Source organism: Miscanthus floridulus, chromosome 1 (genome assembly GCF_019320115.1).
Source record: "Miscanthus floridulus cultivar M001 chromosome 1, ASM1932011v1, whole genome shotgun sequence".
Taxonomy (NCBI): domain Eukaryota; kingdom Viridiplantae; phylum Streptophyta; class Magnoliopsida; order Poales; family Poaceae; genus Miscanthus; species Miscanthus floridulus.
In genome coordinates, this window is record NC_089580.1 from 1,264,762 (window position 1) to 1,279,313 (window position 14,552).

At 39.1% G+C, this 14,552-nt stretch overlaps 1 long non-coding RNA gene across 1 annotated transcript; it reads left to right on the forward strand.

Moving 5' to 3' along the window:
* Positions 1-13,412: 13,412 nt before the first annotated feature.
* On the forward strand, positions 13,413-14,017 carry LOC136470819 (uncharacterized). Its single transcript, XR_010761872.1, has 2 exons — positions 13,413-13,478; positions 13,873-14,017. It is a non-coding gene; the product is annotated as an uncharacterized lncRNA (long non-coding RNA).
* Positions 14,018-14,552: the final 535 nt, after the last annotated feature.

The following is a 14,552-nucleotide window of genomic DNA, read 5'->3' on the forward strand; positions in this document are numbered from 1 at the left end:
TAGCGAGTCGCCACCACACCGATGCCCACATTGACGTCATCACTTTCCTGATCCAAGCCTCCGTACAGGTGCATCTAAGGTTTGCCTTGGACCCACTGCACCGGTCGCAACATCCCACAGTCTTTCTTCCATCTAATGTCATGTGAATCTATAAGTAATTGCATGGCGTGAGCCCTTCCCTGAACCCTTTCCCTTTTTTATGTGGAATGTGATGGATTGTGTGGGGGTCATCATAGGTAGCATCTTCGGTCACTGGATCCATCACCTTCCGCAAGAATCTACTCTGCCACTGCTTTGATTGGAGAGATCTATTACCTTCAGCCACATTTTGCTACGCCACACATCAGAAATTGAGAAGCACCATTGAGGTTCACTTGTAGACTTAAATTTACTGATGTTCCTTTCATAATTGCTATTGCTAATTTATTGATAAGCGATGTTTCTTTCACTGTTTCTACAGCCTACAGCAGCAATAGAAGCACCCACAATCATCTTCAGTTGTCCTTTTGTTTCAAGGTACAACTATTTCTTTTCGCTCTATTGTATAGGCTGTTCATCAGTACAACTTATGCATAGTGCACTATTTTTATTTGTTTGACATAGGTTAAAATAAGCTTCTGTGATTTGTGTAGTAGTCAAAAAATACTTCATCATCACTACAACCCATAATAAAGTGGTGTGAATTGGCTTTCTGGTTAAAGGTAAAGTTCTTACTTTTTGTTGTGTTTATGAATGTGCTCTGCTATGTTGTGATGCTCATTCTCTTTTATTACACACTGCTGTCATCGTCTTGTGATTGCCATCGGTTACCACTAGTTAATATGATTGGTATGCTTTTATTACACACTGCTGCTATCTTATGATTGCCACTAGTGTACATTTGTTAATTTGGTTGGTATACACGTCTTCTGTTATGGAATGATAGATATGCCACATTCCTAGATATGTTGTATGCCTATATGCATGGTCTAAATTAACAATTAAAATTTTATATTTGCAATACAGAGATAGTTCAAATGTCACGCTCGTGGATGTATAATGGTTGGCAACATGGTAAACTTCCCTCTAAAGAATGGGTTGATGAAACAACTGAATTCTTGAATCATGCATTCTCTTTATTGGATATGGTAGATCTATTTTTTTGTTTCATTCATAGCACACATGATTAATGCAGGGAGTAACTTAGTGGTTCTTGGAGGAAAGGGATAGCAATGGTTCTAGAAGGGTAGAGAGAGCAGTGGTGCCATCTCGAGGCTTGTTTCATTGGTAGATTAGGGGGTTTGTAGTTTGATTCATTCATACATCGGGCTGGTTTTATGTGGATGTATGTTGAGCGGCAAATTGAAGGCATCTAACAAATGCACTACTAATTTTACATACAGCTAAATAGTTGTTATTAGAATTGGTGCTTCACTGTTGTCTTGATTAAGATAAGTGTTACTTTATTTTTTTATCAATAACATGATAAGCATTATGAATAGAAATCCTAAAATCAGTTCTTTCTACTATATGGTTAATGTTCATGGAGTAACTTTGGTGTTTCAGTATTAACTAGGGATGTTTTATGCACATAATAAATCTGTTTTATATTGATTAAAGAAAGCACACTCCTAGTAGTTTATTTTTGAACTACTATACTTGTTTGGATGTAGGATCTTTATCGCAAATTGGATCAAGAGGTTCCAAAAAATCATAAAAGGTGCCTTGCAGCTCTACAAGTAAATGTAAGTACATTAACTTGATACTTGTACCTATGAAATCGGTATTAATTATGACAAAATAACCAGCTGGTCTAAACCATTTTAAGTAGACAACTGATATGTTTTGATGTCAGAATGACAACACGCAGCGCAGCAGTGAGGGAGTGGCCTCATGTTTATGGTTACTGTAGTTTTCAACTTTCCATCTTAGTTTTAACCTCATGGTAAGCTGTACTTCTAGCTATACTAAAACTTGCCACCTCCACTAAGGAATTTATAATTTAGTCCCATGGGAATCTGAAGGTTTGACATAGCTAGTAGATGATAAAATATTATCATCTAATTGATATTTACATGGTATTATCATTTTACAGCTGCCCACTAGTTCATCCCATGTTGGTGAAGACTTGGATGGTGACTTGGTGAAAGGGTCGAGATGCCGACTAGAGGGGGTGAATAGTCCTTTTTAAAACTAATCGCGTCAGCTAACCAAAACAAGTGTGGAATTATAACTATCGGTCTAGCCAAGACTACACCCCTCTATCTATATTATCTAGCACCTTCCAAAGATACTAATTAAGCAACAAAGGTGCCGAGCTAGCTAGAGCTCTCCTAACCAATTCTAGAAGCAAGGTCACACAAACCTATGCCACTAGTACTCTAAGCAACAAGGGAGCTCCTACACATGCTAGTAAGCAAAAGCACAAAGTCAACTAAGCTTACTAACAATGCTCAATAACAAGGCAACCAATGCCAAATTAGAGAGCACAATTACTTAGCTACACAAACTAAGCAATGTGACTAACAAGGTTACACAAACCAAATTAGCCACGCATGGGAGCTACTTTTATGCTACACAAGCAAGAAGGTAACTAGCAAGCTACATAAGCTAACTAATTACAAAAGCAACAACACAAGCTCAATGTATATGAAAATAATCACAAGCTTGTGTAATGGGGATGCAAACCAACAGGAAGAACAAGGTTGACACAATGATTTTTCTTCCGAGGTTCACATGTTTGCCAACACGCTAGTCCCCGTTGTGTCGACCGCTCACTTGGTGGTTCGGCGGCTAATTGGAATCACCCACCAAGCCTGCACATCGGGTGCCGCAAGAACCTACCCCAGAAGTGAGGGTAGCTCAATGACACACTTTACTAAAGTTGCTCTTCGTGACTCCCACGGGGCGAGCACAATGCCCCTCACAAGCTCTTCTCCGGAGCGCCGCACAAGCTTCTTGTGGGCTTCCACGGAGACCACCATCAAGCCATCTAGGAGGTGGCAATCTCCAAGAGTAACAAGCACCACTAGCTTGCAACTCGATCACCTAGTGCCACTTGATGCAACCTCATGATGCAATCGCACTAGAATCGCTCACTCACACAATCGGATGATCACTATCAAGTATGTGTGAGATGGAGGGCTCCTAAGCACTCTCAAGCATGGACACAAAGTCCCCCAAAGGTGCTCAGCACTAGCCATGGCTGAAGGCCACTTTTATTTATAGCCCCAAGGGCTAAACTAGCCGTTACCCCTTCACTGGGAAAAAATCAGGCCGACTGGACGCTCCGGTCGTGTTGACCGGACGCTGGACCTCAGCGTCCGGTCGCCCGATGACAGCCACGTGTCACCTGCGTTCAACGGCATTCTTCCGATCTCAATGGTCATCTTCTGACTGGACGCAGCAACTTTAATTGACCGAACACTGGACCCTCAGCGTCTGGTCGTTTACAGTAAGGTACCGACCCCGACCGAACGCGTCTGGTCAGACATGATCGGACACAGCCCTAGCGTTCAGTCACTCTCTAGTGGCACTGCTTCATTCGACAACATGACCGGACACTGCCTCTAGCGTCCGATCACTTTCAGAGCCAGCGTTCGATCGACTGACCGACGCTGCACGCTGACTGCCACCACTGATCGAAAGCTGAGCCTCAGCGTCCGGTCACTGCATGACCAGAGTCCGGTCCACTCTGTGGGACCTTTCTCATCTCCGTTTCTCCACCGAGTTGATCCACATCAACTCCAACTTCATCTCCTTTGTAAATATGCCAACACCACCAAGTGTACACCACCATGTGTATGTGTGTTAGCTTTTCACAATCATTTCCCAAAGGGTTAGCCACTCAACTTGTCACGCCACTCAATCCTAGCGACGATGCAAAGTTAGATCACTCGAGTGGCACTAGATGACCGATATGCAAACAAGTTTACCCCTCTTGATAGTATGCCCATCTATCCTAAACTCGGTCATATACTTCTCTACACACCTATGACCGGTGAAATGAAATACCCTAGGTTATACCTTTGCCTTGCGCATTTCATTCCATCTCCTCCAATGTCGATGCAACACATGCACCAACACGATCAACAATGATATGATCCACTTCATATTATCACATGATCATATTGGTTCATCGATCTTGACTTCACTTGCTTTTCACCGTTGCCTTTGTCCATCGGCGCCAAGTCTTGCTCAAGCTTCACCGCCACGTGGTCCATCACTCCAAAGCCTCTGACTTGCCATTCACGCTTGCAACCGGTCCATCAAGCCAAGTCTTGTCTTGATCTTCTCCACCTTGATCACATGACTCAATGTCATGTCTCATGTGCAATGAGCTCCTTCATCATCACATGTGTGAGCTTTGCAACATCTCCAAGCCATTTTCACCTTCATGGCATATGTTGCTCACACACATGTACCTGTGGACTAATTAGCTGTGTATCTCACATAAACACAATTAGTCCACCTAGGTTGTCACTCAATTACCAAAACCACACAAAGACCTTTCAATCTCCCCCTTTTTGGTAATTGATGACAACTCTACAAAGATATGGAAATTAAGCTCTTTTGGATTCATGTTGCTTGCCCAAGTAATTTTACCATGTGAAAATGATTTTGGACAAGTACCACAAACCTGAGATGGTAGTATTAGCTCCCCCTACATATGTGCTAGAATGTTTGATTTAACGCTCGCACATATGCATAGATTAAAATTGTGGGAGAGTAATTACTACTAAATGATGCTAAGGTGTATAGAATAAACCTTTGAAGCATGTACCAATCGGAGTTGCACTTTTAAGTTCATCCTTAGCACCGTGGTTAGCTAGATATCACTTGGCAATAAAAGCACTAGATACCTTGTGAGATCAACATTAAAAGTAAGGTACTAGCATTACTTGAAAAGCATACCAAGTGTCTAGCTATCATCCTATGCATGCTAGTTATCAAATCATCATTCAAGTTCTACAACTAGCATACACCACACAAGCATGCATATTGAATTTAAAAACTTATGCAATGCAAGCAAGCACATGAATATGCACATATCAAATGCAATCAAACAAAGTTCATGAGCTTGCTCCCCCTACTTGTGTGCTTCTCTTGTCCAAGAATTTTGATCCATCTATTTTCTTCAATGTTGCTCCCTCTTTGTCCATATTCATGTCCAACCTCTTAAGCTTTCATATCTTATCTCTCCCCTTACACAATTTATCTCTCCCCCTACACAATTTATCTCTCCCCCTTATATAAGCTTTCATATCTTTGTACACTCTCTCCCCCTTTGTCATCAATTTCCATAAAAGGTGTGTTTCTCATTGATGCAAGGGTATATATTTTTGGGTAGATGGTTGAGGCTTGAGTCTTGTATTTTTGATGGACATCACTTGATTGTTGGAATGACCCCACTTGTAGATACCAATTTGATACCAATTGAAAGTTGTACCGCTTGAATCTTGTGTAGGGCTTCTTGAGATACCACACATAGGATCTTTGATCTTGATATCAATTTGTGGGACACCTCCCCCTATGTGATAGCATGGGTCATCCATTTGATACACTTGAGCTCTTGTAGGTGAGGGATGCATTCTTCATTTGATGATCACTTAAAGTTGAGGATCACTTGTGGAACCATCGTCTTGCATGATTGATATCATGTATAGATGTGATATCACTTGAAAGAATCTTTTAGTATGGAACCACTTGTTGGATTTTTCAATAAGAACCATTTCTTGAACATTTGCTATCTTCATGAGTACCACTTATAGGATATCACTTTGTGAGTTGATCTAGACATTATTTGTAGATTCTTGATAAAATACTTGAGTCTAGATACCATTTGAAACATACAAACTAGATATCCATTTGCATTGTTGTCTTGTGCTTGTACTCTTATCACTATCATGAGCTTCTATGATTGACTTGAACTAAATTGATTTGCCTAAGCTTCCAAGTCCGGTTTGAACCAATGACAAGCTTCTTCACACCTCTTGCAAGGGTTATCTTGCCAATGTTGTACTTGTCACTTGTTAGCAATCCAAATTAGATCAAGTACTTGGGATCACTAGCTCATGAACAAATTCATATACTAACCACTAGATCAAGTAATAATTCAAGCAATAGTGGTAGGTTATGAATTAAAACATTTCATTTGTTATGCATGATCCTATGAAGTATGTACTATATGCACTAACCACATACTAGTAAGGGATGAAATGATCATGCACATTACAATGATACCTTTGCTATGTTGGAGTAGAGGATAGTCACATAGATTCCAATTCATTACTCCAATAGCAATGTGAAGTCCAATTATAAGCTTGGTGAAGACCAATAGATACCATGTTGAATTTCATTCTTTACCCATATGAAATGAATACCACTTATGATCAAGTGCACTTTCTTGTTGTGGTTGGCTTGCTTCATCTTTTGATCAATGCTTGCATTGCATGAGAGCATCACCATGAGAATACCACTTGAAATATCATGATTAGCTCTCTTTTGGGTGTTGCTTACTTTTCTTGATCAACCCTTTTAATTGCTTCAACTAAGCATCTCAAATATTCCTCGGATCACCACTTCCATGTTAGCCTTCCAAGTACCACACTTGGTTCACCTACACATAGGCGGCAAGCCCCTACACTAGGGAGAAGTGACCTCTCTCCAAGAACCATCCTTGACACTCACTTGAAATAACTTGATTGATTGATCCAAGTGATGGACTTAACTTGATGAGTAACCTTGATTTCTTCTTTAAGTCCTTTTCTTTCTTCTTGTTTAAGTCCTTTTCTTTCTACCAAATGATTTCCAATCATATCTAGAACTTAAACTATATCTTCAACTTGAGTTTGATCTTTGATCTTCATCTTGAGTATCAAATGTGTGCAAAATGCACTCCACAATCAAATGGCCTTGTACTCTTTGCTTGTCATGTTTCTAGATCATCTCAAAACCAAACTTAGGTACCTCAAACACTTGTAAACATGTTTCCAACTTGAGGACCTTTCAATCAAAGTGACTCTAGATCAATCCAACATTTATCACTTTTCTGACAGATTTTGTACCCTTCAAAGAAATAAGCATATCTCCTAAAGTATAAATCAAAATACCACGAAATTTGGTGGAAATGTTCTTTACTAAGTTATCTAGCAGCTGTAAAAATTTGAGCTTCATTTGACTTCTAGATTGCTGCCATATATTAATTCTTCCACTACTGCTACATGCTGAAAACTGCTGTACTATAGCTGACAAGATCCACTCTAAAACCGAAGCATTTCTTATTCAATTCTCATGAAAATTGTACAGCATCTTATTCCATAAGTCTAGAGCATGTACACCAATTTTTATGCCAATACAATAGGTTTTAATTACTCAAACATGGCTAAGATCAGAGCTAGCTCAGATTCTCAATTATAGGACAGATTTCAACAATTGAGCTATCCTTTATCAAATGTGAATCAAACTTGAAACTAACTTATTTGAATACTTTCACAAGACATAAATCCATTCAAACCACTTACTAAAAGTCATCTCATGAATTTATCCAAACACAAGTCAATCCAAACTTGACTACTAATTAATTATCCATTCAATCATCTTATAGCAAGCAACATTGCATATTTATCCAATTCAATCAACTCATATGCACCCAAATGAAATGATCAACAAGAGATATACCTTGGTTAGCTCATGATCATCCAATTAGCAAGCTTCAACTCAATTATTTGCAAGTCATCAAATATATCCAATGAATCACCAACAACTTGAAATTGACACTTGTATGTTATAGCACATTTGGACTTCACTTAATTTGTCATGGCATTGGGATAATGATCATCACTTAGCAATACTTGGCTCAACTACATGATCAATAAGATGAATATCATTTGAACCAAGCCTCCAATGCCGTTGGTACGTACAATCAATCATTCACTTTTTTATGGTACCCAAACAAGTTTGGGTCCTCTCAAGTTAGGAGCAACATACTTAGGCATAGCCTTAGTATGAATAGCGGAATGTTTTGCAATTGCAACCAATGAGATACCATTGTCATCCTTCCTAAGCATAGAATCATCATCAATTGAAATAGGCTTAGAAATGTTACCTAGGGGACATGAATGTGCCATGTGTCCCCTTTTCTGGTATGAGTAGCACTTTCTTTTTGCTTGAGCCTTCTCTTCTTTGCTCATGTGGTGCTTCTCATTGCCTTGCCTCTCATGGATTGCTTGAGCCTTCTTCTCAAGCTTTGTAGGACACTTAGAGGCAAAATGTCCCGTACTTCCACACTTGAAGCACTTGATGTGAGCATAATCTTTCTTCTCATCTTCATTCTTGCTCATCATCTTGGCATCTTGAGTTTGCATTGGATGCCTTGCCTTTCCACCCCTTCTTGTTTTCTTCTTCTTTATCATCAAGTCACCACCATCTTCATGGTTGATCTTGATTTGAACTTGGGGTGTCTTCTCTTGCTCAACTTGTGGCTTTGGTTGAGGCTTCACTTGTTGCTTCACCAATTGCTTGGTTAGGCACATTGAGGTAAGATGACCCCAAGTGCGGCACTTGAAGCACTTGACATGCTTGAGCCTCTCTTCTTTTTTCTTCAACTTGAGCTTTTCTTCATTAGGGCAACCATTTGCAAGTTGTCCCACTTCATGGAACTTGAAGCACATTAAATGAGAGAGCTTCTCTTGTTCTTGCTTCTTTATCTCTCTTTCATATCTTCTCTTGCCCCATCTTTTGCCCTTGATCTTGCTCTTGTTGAAGCCAATGCCACTTGTGTCATTGCGGCTTTCTTGATGATTGACTTTGCTAGTCTTGAAGCCGACTCCACTCTTGTCACCAAAGTTTCTTTAAGTCTTCAACATGTGCTCAAAGGTGACTTGAGAGTTATAGCACCTCTCTAACTTGTTGCTCAATTTCTTCACTTGTTCATTTAGCTCATTGTTCTCCTTCAAAAGGTTAGTCTCACAAGACATAGAAGTAGAACAAGCATCTATATGTGAAGAGCACGGCATATCTAATAAATCATCATAAGTGGTGGATACATGCTTCTTGCCTACATCACAAGGGTTAGCAACAATTTGTGATTTATTATTTGATCCATGTGATGAGCTCTCATTATTTTTAAGTTTCTTTATAAACATTTTAATGAGAGAAGCATGTTGTTCTAATAATTCATCATGAGATGCAAGTAGTGTCTCATGATTCAATTTTAGCTCATCATGTGAAGATTTATATGCATCAAGTAATTTCTTATGTTCTTCACAAGAGTTCTTTAGAAATGAGTTTTCATTTTCTAAGTTCAATGTTTTAGCTTTCTTATTTTCTAAAGACATAGTCATGCTAGCAAGTCTACTAACAAGCTCATCATATGAATCAACATGCACTACAAGAAATCCTTCTTTCTATGACAAAAATCCTCATGATGGGGCAAATTTTTGTCATATAATGTATCATAATACGACGCAAAAGTTTGTAGCGTCATAAAATCAGGAGAGCCAGAACTATTTATGACGATACTCTTTGTTTTGTCACATAAAGGTACCAAGTGTTGTCACAAAATGTAAGTCGCCAGGAGGCAGTTGACGGTGGCATTTTTATGACGATATGTGTTGTTTTTATGTGACGGCTATGGAGCATCGCTGTTTGTTATTTCAAACATGATAGCCCAACGCGGGAGAGGGATAAGGCGTGGGCAACGTTGGGCTCAGAGCTAGGCCTCGGCCCAATGCGGGAGAGGGATAAGGCGTGGGCAACATTGGGCTCAGAGCTAGGCCTCGGCCCAGGGAGACAGGCTGTGCCCCAAAAGAGTAGGGCTGAGAGATGTTTTTTCTTTTTCCTTTCTTTTTTTCTTTTTAATTTGTAAATCCATTTTGAGTTCAAATTCAAGAGCTTTAAATTGTTCAAACAAATTCGTATGAAGAAATGACCAACACCAAAGTTTTAGATCTCAATGAGTTGTACAACTTTGTTGTTGCTCACTTTTTCATTTGAAATCATTTTACTATATCAAAATTCTATTCGAATTTATCAAAATTTGAAACTCAAATTTAAAATTACCCAAACGAATTTGGATGAAGAAATGACCAATATCAAAATTGTAGGTCTCAATGAGTCTACAACTTTATTGTTTATAACTTTTTCATTTGAAATCATTTACTCTCCCAAAATTATGTTCGAAGTTCTTATATACCGAAGTTCACCCAAATCATATGAACAAGTGTAATTTTTCTTTTTAATCTCTGGTTAAAACTTGTAACTAGTCTTTCTCCCTCGTACTAACTTCAAATTTAATGATCTTTTTTTCTAAAATTTTCTAAAATCATGCTCTATCAATTTATTGTGTTCTTACAACTATTATTTTTATCATTTTTCCATGTGACTTTGTTCTATCAATTCAAATTTTGAATTTAAAAAAATAGCAACTTCAAACAACGTTTTGAAGTAGTAAATCATTTCAGCTAAAAAGATGATGAACATAAAAGTTGTAGAACTCATCGAGACCTACAACTTTTATTTTAGTTATTTCTTCGTCTGACAAAGTAATAGTAACATTGTTCACAAATTTCACATATCTCTCTTATAGTTTATGAAACTATAAGAGAGAGATGTGAAATTTGTGAACAATGGTACTATCACTTTGTTGGATGAACAAATGACCAAAATAAAAGTTGTAGATCTTGATCAGTTCTACAACTTTGTTGTTGATGACTTTTTCATTTGAAATTACTTCGTACCCCAAAATTTTGTTCGAAGTTCTAATATTTTAAAATTCAAAATTTAAACTGTCCAAACAAAGTTATATGGAAAAATGACCAAAACAAAAGTGGTAGATCTTGATGCGTTATACAACTTTGTTGTAGATATTTTTTCCATTTGAAAACATTTATTACCCCCAAATTATGTTCAAAGTTCTCGTCTTTTGAAATTTAAAAATTAAATTCTTTAAACAAAGTCGGATGGGGAAATGACCAAAATAGAAGTCATAGATCTCAATAATTTCTATAACTTTGCTAGTGATGACTTTTTCATTTAAATTCATTTAGTATCTAAAAGTACTATCCTAAAAATTATTTATTATCAAAAGAAAAGAAAAAAATACAACTTGGGCCAATACCTCCCACAGGCCCAGCTACGGTCTCAGTTGCCATCAGCCGTCCATCTCTCGATCCGACGGTTGAGATCCATGGGTTTCCTCTCAAACCCTGGCTCTCTCTCTCCGGGTCCCTTCTCTCGTGATGCCGCCCGCCTCCCCCTGCTCCCGCCTGCTCTCTCCTCCGGCAGGGCCGCTACCGGCGTCGCCCCTTCCAGCCGCACCGTCCGTGCCTCAGCCTCCCATGTACGCCGCTGGCCCCCAAGCACCGCACCGCCCAACCCATGCTGCCACCGCCGCCGGGCCATCCGCATCATGATGACTGGGGCCAGCACCGCCCCTCCTCTTCCTACTGAGCGGGACGCCGAGCATCACCAGAGGTCCATCACTCCCTTCGTCCTGTGTGAAAATACCCAATCCCTTGTCTATTTCTATTCGGATCTGAGCTGCAATGGCCTAGATCTTGATGGCTTCGCCTGGTCATTGGGGACGCCAGATCCGTTAGGCCCCATGGTAGAGAGGCCAGATCCATGGTGTACTAGTTCAGCGACAGTGGCAGGGATGACGCAGGAGGTCAGTGCCACAGTAGGCGTCGTGTTTGTCCAGTGCACAGCTTGAGTCGTGTGCTTTTTGTTTGGATTTTCTCTAGTAGCTATTTCTAGTGGGCTTCTCTTTCAGCAGCGCAATTATCTTTCAACCTGCAGGTTTATTTTTGGAGCTCCATGAGGACGTGTGTTCAAAGTTAAACTGCAACAGCTTGTTCAACTTTCAGGTTCAGAGAACTACTGTTATTTTTTCTTTGTTTGCCTAGTTTGGTCCCTGCGGCAGTTCATGTAGCTGTTATGTTCATCTACACAATTCAGAGTAATATGTGACATGGTGAGGCAGTCCTCCAGTGCTCTAGTCGGTAGGGGATGGTCTGCATCAACCTCAAAGCCAAGCAGTGTCCCTCTAGCTCCAAGCACCACATCCCTTTGCCTACCTGCGATTCTTGCTTGGGAGGTAACTTTCAGTAGTCTGCATAATCATTTTGTCTGTTGCCAAATGCAGATTCTTTTTTCTGACAAGATGCCAAATGCAGTTGAAGCCCCCCATGGCAGGAATGGTAGTACGGCACTATATGTTTGATGAAATGCGTCTGACACATGATGTTTCTATTTGCCAAAATATGAAATGTTTGGTCTCTAAAAAAATTATGTTTTAGATCGTTATTACGTTGCTTGTCTTTAAAGGTTGATACATGTTTGACATGAGTATCTGAGTTTTTTGTTATCTAACGAGCCATGCATATTATGGTGAAACTTCATCACAGTATACAAATGTTTGCGAAGTAGCTATGATGTATTGATCTTGCTCCTCATCCTGTTTGCCCTATCTAATGCAAGTGTGAATGGATATCTGACAGACATCCCGACAACTCTCCTAGGAGGCCACATAGGCACATGCAAACTCTCCCTGATTAGATCAATGCTGCAAGCGACGTCTGCCAGGCAAGTTGCTTGTCGTTCTTAATTATTGCCATCTCTTGATAGATTGGTCTTGTTTTGTTAACTATTGTTAAACCTGAGTTTGGTGGTACAGTGTCGTTGATAGTATTAGCCTTGCATTTCAGCAACCTGCAAGACCTTTTGTGGAGTAGTCGGTCCATACAATTATTTTGTAGCAGCTGAAGAGACCATTACTGCTAAAGACAGGAAGGATTGTAGTAGATGACAGCTGCTACATGGTTGTCAAGCTTATCTTGGTATTTTTTACTACTCTAAATCAGTATACGTGACCCATATAACTTATAACCTAATTGTACTGAAGCGAAATGGACACTATGTAATTTTCTATCCATTAATACGGTTTATATTTTGTTGCTTTTGTTTTCAACTACATTTTCCAGTGGCACTATAAATGTTGTCAGCCTTGGAACTATGGGAAACTTTCTTATTATTACTAAGCTGGCATGATTATTACTAAGCTAGCATGATTATCATCTAGCAACCTGCTAACAGCACAAGCAGCCACATTTTTAGTGTTGATGGAGTACCTCAAAACAAATTAATTGTGACAACTCAAGTTCGACCTATTTTTAGTGAATGTAGTGTTGAACACGGAACCATCATGCATTTTTAGTGAACTAGATAGTGCAAGCCATGATATATCTCTCATTAATCTGCTGCTTTACTCTGCCCTAGAATCAGTACTGATAACTCAATTTGCTACCTAAAAATGGTCCTAATTTTCTTGTTAGTAAACTTACAAAGTTCTCGTGCAGTAAACTTTCTTGTCAGTTTACTACTTACAATAAGTCCTCATTCTTGTCATATCTCTTTGACCATTGAGCAGGACGACTAATAAGTTGTCAGAAAAGTTTCTTTGAGGGCATCATTAAAATCAAGCCTATGAAGAAAAGAAGGTAGACTATGAATCATATCCCCTTCCCCGTTGCAACTTTATGGTTACAATACAAGCTTTTTTATGAAACCTGTCCTTACTTACTGTATTGAACCTGGACTTGCTTATTTTTATTTCTCTGAACTCTAAGTTATCTAAGTGCTTTTGTGCATTGGCTGCTATTAACTATTCTCTAACTGAACCTATACATGATAATTGATAAGTAATAGATGATTGGTTTGTTGCTCTATAATACTTAGCCATTTTAAATTTGGACAATGAAATTGTTTTCCACCAGTTCATAAGTAATAGATGATTCAGTTTGTTGCTCTATAATACTTAGTGATTTTAAATTTGGTTGAGTAGCAGCTATGTCCACATCTAATAGGATTCACATTTTCCTTCATCTAAAGCAGGAACAGTTGGAAGCACAGATTCTTGCTCATCAGGCCTCACTTGAAGCAAACCAAGCAAGCATCTGTTTGTATGTTTGAACTTGTGTGATGAAACTTGGAACTAGTGTGATGTTTGAACTTGCAAGCAATTGTGTCTTCTGCCTTATGCTCTGGAATGTGTGGATGATGGCTTGACTGATATGTATGAGCTGTGATGAGAATGCTAGAAACATTTGTGACATTTGTCATTGAATTAATACATATGGCAATGCCACATTCGTCACAATGTAAATGTCACAAAATCTATCCTATCATCACAATAAGTTGTCTAAATCAGGGTTCCTAGGATACAATTTGTGACGGTTGGTGTATTAGGTGACAAGTTGACCAACCAATATGTGACAGTTACAGTCGTCATTAAATGACAGTAATATATGACAACAAAACAAAACCGTCACAGAAGGTCATCACATTTTGTGACGGTTTTTCATATTATCGTCACAAGGTACAATTTGTGACAGTCGTTATATGACGACTGGCATGACGCTGCTTTTTCGTCATAAGATTCTTTTTATGACAAATCCTGTATTTACCATGACATTTTTAGTTTGTCATATAAACCTAGATTTTTTGTAGTGATGATCAACCACATTATCATTTGATACCTTGGTGTCACCTTGTGACATGAGACAATGTGGTGT